This window comes from Theropithecus gelada, chromosome 8 (genome assembly GCF_003255815.1).
Source record: "Theropithecus gelada isolate Dixy chromosome 8, Tgel_1.0, whole genome shotgun sequence".
Taxonomy (NCBI): Eukaryota; Metazoa; Chordata; class Mammalia; order Primates; family Cercopithecidae; genus Theropithecus; species Theropithecus gelada.
The window spans coordinates 121697034-121707269 of record NC_037676.1 but is presented as its reverse complement, the minus strand read 5'-3'; positions in this window follow the sequence as shown (position 1 = coordinate 121707269).

Genomic DNA, 10236 nt, shown 5'->3' with positions numbered 1-10236 from the left:
GGCTCCATGCAGTTCGAGCTTCCCAGCCACTTTGTTCACCTACTCAAGCCTCAGCAATAGTGGATGCCCCTTCCCTAGCCTTGCTGCTGCCTTGCAGTCCAATCTCAGACTGCTGTGCTAGCAGTGAGCGAGGCTCCGTGGGCATGGGATCCTCTGAGCCAGGTGCGGGACATAATCTCCTGGTGTGCTGTTTGCTAAGACCATTGGAAAAGCACAGTATTAGGGTGGGAGTATCATGATTTTCCAGGTACTGTCTGTCATGGCTTCCCTTGGCTAGGAAAGGGAATTCCCTGACCCCTTGCACTTCCCAGGTGAGGCAATGCCCCACCCTTCTTTGGCTCATGCTTAGTGGGCTGCACCCACTGCTGACAGGCCCCAGTAAGATGAACCCAGTACCTCAGTTGGAAATGCAGAAATCACCTATCCTCTGCATCGCTCATGCTGGGAGCTGTAGACTGGAGCTGTTCCTATTTGGCCATCTTGGAATCTCCCCAGAAGAGGGTTTTAAAACAGAAGTTGTGGACTTTGGCAACCAGCCACTGCTAACTTACGGCTTGGCAGTGAGGGGCCAGGAAGTCAATGCCTCCTTGTCTTTATCTGATCGCCACCTAGTACATCCCACTGTTTGGACTCAACCTGGTGCTAGAAGGTTAAGGTCACTTGGTCGATGCAGGTCAGGGAGGTCAGACTTCTGGGGCAAAGAACAAGTTAGAAAAGAATTGAGTGTAGATGAAGATGGGAAAATGCAACTATCCATCATAGGATGGCTACTTCTAATGGTGCTAGGTAGCTTTAAAGAGATTGCCTACTCAAATTCCTACATTCTTGGCTCAAGGAACAGCCTGAAATAGAAGTATTTTCTCTGACTGTGGAAAAACAATATCTTTTCTCTCAAATCATTTGTGCTAAAGTAGCCAAAAATCAAACAAATAGTTTAATTCTGTTGTTTGCCAAATTATAATCAGTTTAATTCAGTCTCATTAGCCTTTTCCCAAAGTTGGGACAGTGAAATAGGATAAGACTCCGTGGATTAGAATGGGAATATGTGGAAGAATTCAGTCTCTAAACTCATAACCCCATCGAGCCCCTATAGCCAATTGAAATAGCTCTTCCATTTTTAATTAAATGGTGGAACCTTGCTAGAAGATTCTGTTACTAATTCTCTAATTCTTCCAAGGGAAAGCCAATCCTTATTTTCTCCTCTCTCCATCAACATCATTGACTCTGAATCTATAGTTTGCTCCTAAATTTGAGAGGAGAAATCTTATTACTTTTAATTTTTATAGGTTTAGGGGGCAAAAGTACAATTTTGTTACATGGAGGTGTTGCATAGTGGTGAAGTGTGGGCTTTTAGAGTAATCATTACCTTAGTGCACATTGTACCCTTGAGGTAATTTCTCATCCTTCACCCCTCGCCCATCCTCCCACCTTTCTGAGTCTCCAATGTCTATCATTCTACTCTATGCTTATATGTAGACATAATTTAGCTCCCACTTATAAGTGAGAACACTTCATATTTGACTTTCTGTTTCTGAGTCATTTCATTTAAGCAAGAGAAGAAAACTTGTATCTGAAAGTATTCTAAGACTTCACTAATTTGTGTGGACAAAAAAAAATCTAAAATGTGTGGAGGAATGAATTCCAAGGGTGTTGGATCAAGAATGGAAGAAGCTAATTTTATTTTAGGCTGAATTTATTGACATGGGTTCATTTTCTGGTTATTTTGGGTTCAATGCACAAGATTGAACCATTGGGAGTGGTTCTAATTATCTTTTGACTTGGTTGACTGAAATCTGGACCTACATGAAAAAAATGTCAGTTTCATGTAGTCATGGAATCTAAAGACTTTTAGGGATACAAAGGTTTAAATGAATTAATCATGTATGACTCAGTCACCCATTGTCTAATCAGGGTCTCCCTAAGGGCTCAGAAGATATTTCATGAAGACCTTGAGCAAGGTGGGTGGGAACATCTTTAACAGTTCTCAAGTGGTCATTCTCTTTAAGATGAGAATACTGACATGCATCTTCATAAAGATGCATGGAAATAAGCTTCCTAATTTCTGTACAGATGGGGGACTCCTGGGATGGCAGAAACCAAGTAGTGTCACTCAGCAAGACTGTTGTTACCCAAATAGGCTATAGGACTGGTACAGTCACCTTCCATGGGCTCTGATTGATCATGAAGTCTGATGACCAAGGTCCTACTTGATGTGGATAACCAAAAAACTGGTAAAGACTGAACTGGTAATTTCCACACTGGAGTCAGTAAGGAGTCCTACAGTTCCTAGGTAGAAGGGAAGGAAAAAAAACCCTGCAAGAAGACTGTAATAACAATCCAAGAACATCCGCTCTATGTCTTCCTTCTAGATTTCCCTGAAGGGTCTCTAATTATTTGCCAAGGTCACTTTGTGCTTACACTGTTTGTGGAGTCCAAGATTCTGGCTGTGGAATAACTAATTTCTGGAGAATCAGAATGCCAGTGTGGTACTTATATAGCTTTGATAAGTCCACCGTAGCGTAGGAGCATTGGGAATTTGAACTATTGTCATGTTTTATTATTTGTTATACCAATTTTCTGACTGAATAGATAGAACAAATATCTTCAAGAATGTGAGAAATCCTCACAATGTCTTCCTGGCTCACAGAATGAAGACTATTAAGATAGAAGATACTGGAATTCAACCTTCCTAGTGAAATGGAAAAGAGTTAATAGCATCCAAAGGGAACTGGAGGGATTTGTGTCACCATCAATGACTTGAATGAAATGGGGTGGTGATTACTATCAAATTTCCATTTATTTATGCAGTTTGTCAGATGAAGAAGATGGATGACTTGGGGGAGAGTGTCATGGGTGATGGCTTTATAGTGTGTGGTCTCCTTATCAGAGAAAATTAGCATACCTTCTGATACCAGTTGAGAAGCTATTGATTTAATCACTGCTTTCCTCTATGTCCCAGTGAGCAGAAAACTCCAGGTACAATTTACTTTAATGTAAAAGAATCACCAGAGGATTCTATCAAAATTTTGGCTCTGGGCTCTAATTTAGACTGTAGGGATCATGACCATCTTAGGATATTTTGCTGGTCCAAGACATTAAGAACATGAGGCTGATAAGACCCAGAAAGCAGAAGAAGGTATTCATATGTCTGGTGTTTAGTGAAACATACATGGATGGTGATAAATCCAAAGAATGTACAGGGTTATTCCACTATACGTTATAGTGAAGTATCGAGGGATTCAGTGACATAGGGAATGTCATAAAGAATTACTATTATAATCCTTTAAAACTGAATGACAAGTGGGTCCTATGCCTCTAAGGAAGAGACAAAGAAGCTTGGCGGGCTTCTTTGTATTCGGAAGAAATACAGATCCCATCTGGGTGTGCTGCTCCATTTTATTTTATGGGTGACTCAGAAGGCTAACATGTTGATGTAGGATCTAAAGTCTTTCTAGCTGATCCAGAATGTAGGGCAAGCAATAATATTATTCAGTGCATTCGAATGTTAACTCTGTGAAAGTGATAGACACTTCGTCTCCATCTTATTCATCAATGACTCTTCAGAGTTGGGCATGCAAATAAATATTTGTTGAACGAATAAGTAACTCAGCAGCTTCAATGGTACCCAACTGTCTAGGGTAGAGCTAGAAATTCTGTGTAGTCTGGGACTGTGGTAAGGCTTCACAAAATATAACCTAGTGAAGGCCCTTATTTTGACAGAAATTATGCCCTCTTGAGAAAGTAACTATTGAGAAAAGTCCTTGGTTTGCCTATAAGCTTCAGTATGTTATGTCCTGAACTGATTGCTATCTGATATATTAAGCTATGAATTTGAGAGTTAATGAGAGCTCTTCACATATACTGAACCTCATTTATTCCAAGACTACATGTTTCACGTTTGAACATCTCTAAAATGTGTTTATATGTATATCTACTATATATCTATAATTCATGGCACACTAGTTTATTTGGAAGCATTTTTTCCCCCTGGGAGGAATGTGAAGTGATGCCGTCTCTTACAATTGAGGAGATAGGTGCTATTATTATTATTCCAATTTAAAAATGAGGAAACAGATGTGGTAACTTGCTCAGAAGTCACATTTGCTAGTAAGTGATAGAGTACGGGTCCAAACCTAGGCAGTCTGGCTTCAAAAGCTGGCTGTTAGCCATTGTGCTATATATCTCTTAGAAAGTTTAAAGAGGAAATATATTATTCCATATCTTAAAAATTGATATAGTGGGGGAGTTGATATATGAGGGAGTTCTCTATATGCTCTACTCAATTTTGCTGTGAACCTAAGACTGCTCTAAAAAATAAAGTTTGTTAATTTGAAGATTGATCCAATGTATCTAAAAATAGTTGTATGCATTGCAAGTTTTTAATGAAAGACTTCCTTTACCAAGAAGGCTTTTAATCCAGGACTCAAGATGTTAGAGAATCTTTTCCTAATTCATCCTGATGCTTATAAACTGACTCATGTGTAAGATGTTATGATGCTTCTTGGGGTTGGGATTAGGGATGGACTCTATACATGGGCTTAACATGATCTGCCACTTCACCATTGATGAGCTAGCAACCACCACTAACAAATTTGTTGGCATTAAAGATCATCCGTGAGTCCTGATGGAAGATTTATTAAAATGGACCCATCTTCATAGAGAAGGTATGATTTGTCCTCACTGCATTTTGCCAGAGCTACCATTTATGAACCTATGAACGCCCTACACAATGTTACAGCATCTCCAACAATATTGTTTCTTACCAAGGAACTCACTTAGTGTAAAGATGTTAGAGAATGGACTGATGCTTGAGAAATTTTACTGGCCATATCTTATTATTTTATTTTATTTTTTAAGATGGAGTTTCGATCTTGTCGCCCAGGCTGGAGTGCAATGGCATGATCTCGACTCACCGCAACCTCTGCCTCCAGGGTGCAAGCGATTCTCCTGCCTCAGCCTCCAGAGTAGCTAGGATTACAGCCATGTGCCACCACACCTGGCTAATTTTGTATTTTTTAGTAGAGACAGGGTTTCTCCACATTGCTCAGGCTGGTCTCGAACTCCTGACCTCTGGTGATCCTCCTGCCTCGGGCTCCCAAAGTGCTTGGATTACAGGTTTGAGCCACTGTGCCTGGCCTACTGGCCATATCTTACCTTTTCATATCAGTAGTCCTTATTGAACAGTGGATCATCCTATGAAGTCTCAGCTCTGCCTGTAGAAGGGAAAGACTATAGTGTTAGTTTGGACTTTAGCATCCTGAAGAATGAAGGTTTAGGTTACCCCACTGGATAAAGAATACTAATTAGCTGAAGTGCTTGTTCAAGACAAAGTTAATATAGAAGAGGAAGAAGATCATAAATACCAGCTATGATGGACACTGTGATGCACCAGCTAGATTACCCCTCATTGAATGAATTGTTGCCCCAGCTTATGGGAGACCGTCTGCAGAGATCCGTTAGTTTTCAACCCCTTCAGAGATTGACTCAGCTATAGAGAGCTGCCTCACTCAAGTTCATGCCCCTTCATGGGGTGACCCACGTTCAGTAATGGATCAATGTGGGGATTTAAAGACCTGGTCATCTCAGCCCAACTGGAGTCAACTCTGAGGGGTCATTCTAGCTCTCAAGGTCCCCACAGCACTAACGAGGGCTGTTGGGTCAGCATTTCAGCTTGCCTTTTTCCTTTGTCTACTCTGCTCCCTTCACTACCCTTCTACAGGAGTTGATCCCAAGAGCTCTCCTAAATAAATATCCTGCAAGCTAAATCTCATCTCAGAATCTACTTTCCAAAGAACCTAACCTGTAACCATAGTTGTAGCCTCATGTCAGTTACCAATGAGGAATATGGCCTCAAATCATGTTTCTTTTCTTAATGTAGTATGTGTGTGTGTGTGTGTGTGTGTATGTGTGTGTGTGTATATGTACTTTCTTTCCTTTTCTGCTATCTGGCTCTATCCCACGTTTACATGTATGCACAATATTATGTGTTGTTAGGGGCTGACTTCATTTGATAGGATACCAGGGAGGAGAATAGACATCATATCTGGAGCTGGCTCCAATGCCAGTTGAGGCTTCCTTTTGCCTCCCATTCAGGAGATGGTGACTTTTTGGTTGTCCTGAGGGTGGTTTCATTGCATTAGACAGTAGCAATGTTTTTGGAAACGGTAAGAAGAAAAGATGGATCCTAGAGGTTGTTAGCAAAAGTGATGGGCTATAATGGATGGTGGTCATTTTGGCTACGCAGAATTTAAAAACATCCTTTGTGTTTTGGGGCAAGTCCTAAGATAGATTTGGGGTTATTCTCTCTACAGAAAGTGAAAGGAGTGAGCCATTCTATCCCTAGCTCAGTAGCTGAGGCATCATCATGGCTAGTCAACCACATTCCCTAGTGTCTACTTTGAATGTAGAAGGAATGATGCAAGTGGCACGGTCAGTTAAAAGTTATTCATGGAGGCTGTGGCAAAGTCATAAGTCCTTGTCATTATAGCAAGAATCTGATGGCTGAAGATCACCAGTGGTGTTCTAGGCAGACCATTTTTAGGAAGGACCTTGGCTGAGAGTCCCTCAGTTCCTGCCAAGGCTGGTTGTCACAGTTTCTTGCCAGTTCTGTAAGGTATCCAATACCTGTGTAGTTAATTCCTTTTCTGCATAAGGTAGCCAGAGTCTGTCTCCACAATTTGTATTCCAAACCATAATTAGTCTACAAATACCCCAGGATACTAATAAGTGCGAGCAGCTTCGATATCTGATGGGGTTGAAGAAGAGTTCAGGCACTTAAACTTCAGGGTAAATAGGTGCAAGGTAGCTGGAAGCAAAGGTAAATGAGCACCCCTTGACTATTGAAAAAAAACAAAAAAACAAAAAACCCTGATGAAATACGTTCCTGTTGTTTTCCCTAGGAAGCCTGGGTCTTTGAAATGAGAGAAATGACTCTGGGATAGCCAAGCAAATATAAGCAGCAGAAACTTACCATTCTTCCATGACCCTAACTTTCTTCCTTGTAGTATTTACTTCTTGTTTTTCATATTTACTTGTGACTCTGGGACATATTTTCTTGGCAGGAGCACATCCCAGATATTCCCACTGCCGGAAGATGAACACAAATCTGATTTTATTAATGAGTGATTACTAGCAAATCAAGAAATAGCTGTGTCATAGACTTGGACTGATCACGTAATAAGTGGTCCATGGTCATCTCAAGGGCCTTCTTTCCAATTCTGCAGCAGCTATAAAACTGTCAGAAACAAAGAAACTTGTTAATCAGAAATGACAGAGCTGTAGACCTTGTCTCCATCAGAGCAGTTCTCCCATTTATTTATTTAGGTGCATTCTTAAAACTACATGCCAGATCTGTGAATATCGCAGCAATGGCAATTAAAGAGGTTGCTTGGCAAATCCCAACATACTGCCAAGGCAGCCACAAGCTGTTACACATTCCTTCCTGAAGCTTATAACATTTTCATTGCAACATGTAAGTAATATATCTCCTCTTATTTAAATGGCAGATGTTAGAGAGTGTTATGTTTGTTGAGGTAAACCCATAAAAGAGGAAGGTTAACTCATAGCATCTGGAAGGTAGGGAATAGGTTAATCACTTAGGAGCCAGGAAAGGGTTGAGAAAGGAAGTCTGAGCTGTTAAGACCACCCTAGGGACCAAGAATGAACAGAACAGGGCTTCCCTTGAAGTCTGGAGTTGGGGCACTGCTAGCAAAATACCAACATTCCCTTCCAACTAGGAAGGCACCAGGTATCTCATGGTTAGATGGGAAATCACTCATTAGAGGGGCATAATTATAATAATGGCTTGGATCTCACAAACATCTGAACTCTAATACTAATGCAACAGGAATTGAGAAAACATATAGAGTCTTAAGAGATTTCTAAACAGAATCACCCTATATTATTTGTTACACTTTATGAAGCACCTGCTGTATGCTAGTTGCTGTGCTCAGCACTGCACATACCTTTGTTCATTTCATTTTCTCAGTCATGCTTTATTTTGTGCATTTTACAGATGAGGTTCCAATTAAGTCACTCATCAAAGCATCCTTTTCTGTGCGACAGGGTAAGTCAGAATCCAGCTTTGTCTGATTCTGAAAGCCTAGGCTGTTTTTACTACACTCTAGAGATGGAGACCTTCATAAAAGATCTGCCCATGAGAGAGATGTGTTTGTTTGCCCAGGGCGTGTCCCTGTGTCCCTTGAAGGTTAACAACAACCAGCATGTCCCTGGGTACCACTGTCAGATTCAGAACCTCAGGCTCTCCTGAAATTTGATCCAGCCCAGTGTGGGATCTTTCATATTCTGTTCTTTGGCCTCACGGTTTACATAAAGCACTACATAAATCTAGTTTACCCTGGAACGAGTTCTAAGAGAAAGCATATTACTTTACATGCACAGGGAAGAGAAGATAAGGGAGTTAGGTTTGAAACAAAGTTTGTTTTGTCACAAGGGCCTTTGTCACGTGGTATTTTAAAAGAACCCAAACAACCAAACCACTGACTTGAAGAGTGGTTTTAAAGACATACGGTTTGAATCACCCCTGTTCCATAGGGCAACTGAAATAGGAGCTGAAAATGACCTGCTTGTCTATCTTACCCTTCCGGAGACAGTTCAGTACAGATGGTTCCCTGTAGACTGGGCTTGCCTTATTCCTACTGGATTTGATGAACTAAGCGCCAGGGCACCCTCATTTACCTCCTAGGTGTGTCAGTCACCTAACAGTTCTTACTGCCTGGAAATTTTCCTGACCCAAAGCCAAAGTGTTCCTCTGTTCCATTTCATCTCATTACTCCTTTTACACTTTTGGGCCTCTGAGTCATTCTTTTGTATCTAGAAGTTTCCACTCTTTCCAAAGATGGCAGGCTTAAGGTCTTCTTCTATTGGAGTTTCCCCAGTGCCTGGGCTTTTCCGAGTGGGCATTGGTACTTCGTCTTCTTCCAAGATGGGGAACCTCTAGAATGATCCCAGAGTCAGATACCCAAGGGTGGACTTGGGAGGTGGCAGGGAGCTTAACTGAGTTTTCCCCATGACTTCTCCTCACAAAATATATTAAAAAAAAAAAAAAAATTTCACTGCAAGCCTGTAATCCCAGCACTCTGGGAGGCCGAGATGGGTGGATCACTAGGTCAGGAGATCGAGACCACCCTGGCTAACACGGTGAAACCCCATCTCTACTAAAAAATACAAACAACTAGCCGGGCAAGGTGGTGGGCACCTGTAGTCCCAGCTACTTGGGAGGCTGAGGCAGGAGAATGGCGTAAACCCGGGAGGCGGAGCTTGCAGTGAGTGGAGATCACACCACTGCACTCCAGCCTGGGCGACAGAGCGAGACTCCGTCTCAAAAAAAAAAAAAAAAAAAAAAATTTCACTACTAGATGTGAGATGTACATATTTTAGGGGTAAATGGATAAATTGATACATTCATATAATCAAATAAAAGTAACTGGAATATCCATCTTCTTAAATATTTATCTTTTCTTTATGCTAGAAATGTACAAATTATTCTTTCTAGGTATTTTGAAATGTACAATTAATGTTAACTATTGTCATTCTATGGATCTATCTAATACCAGGTCTTTTAATGACTGAGAAGAGTGAACATATATCTCAGAGGGATTTGCACTGTGGCCCAAAGTGATTTGAGATTTCCTTGACATTGCCCATTTTGTCTTAAATATTCACATCTTCAATGAATCTGTATTTGTTTTAATATGAAACTATTTTAAACACTAACGAATTAAGTTATTCAACCCTTTGCCCTCCCCCAACCTGCAACCCCAGTCCTGTGAAATCCTCAAATAAAATTGTCACTGCAGAAATGTGCTTTATGCTAAGACTGTGACCTCAAATACCTTCAACATTCTAATAATAGTATACATTCCAGTTCAAGAAGTATGAATCTAAGAAATATAAAGTGCCTATGAAAGTAAGGTGAGAGTGAAGAATCTAGAATAAAGAAAGGGGTGACAGAGTACAGGTAATAGAAAATGGGTACACTGTTTTTGGGCAGATTAGTTTTGGTAGGTGGCCTTCAGTGGCCAGCACCTTCAGTGTGATTGTCTCATGAGCAGAGAGGCACCTTGCCCAACACCACATCCCAGGGTGGTCCCATCAATGTGACCATCTCAGCTCCACAGGGGATGTTAATGTTAATGTTAACATTAACACTCATGTTAAATGAATATCATTTAACATCTATGATATTCAGCTTCTGCAGTGAGAAAAATAAGCAAA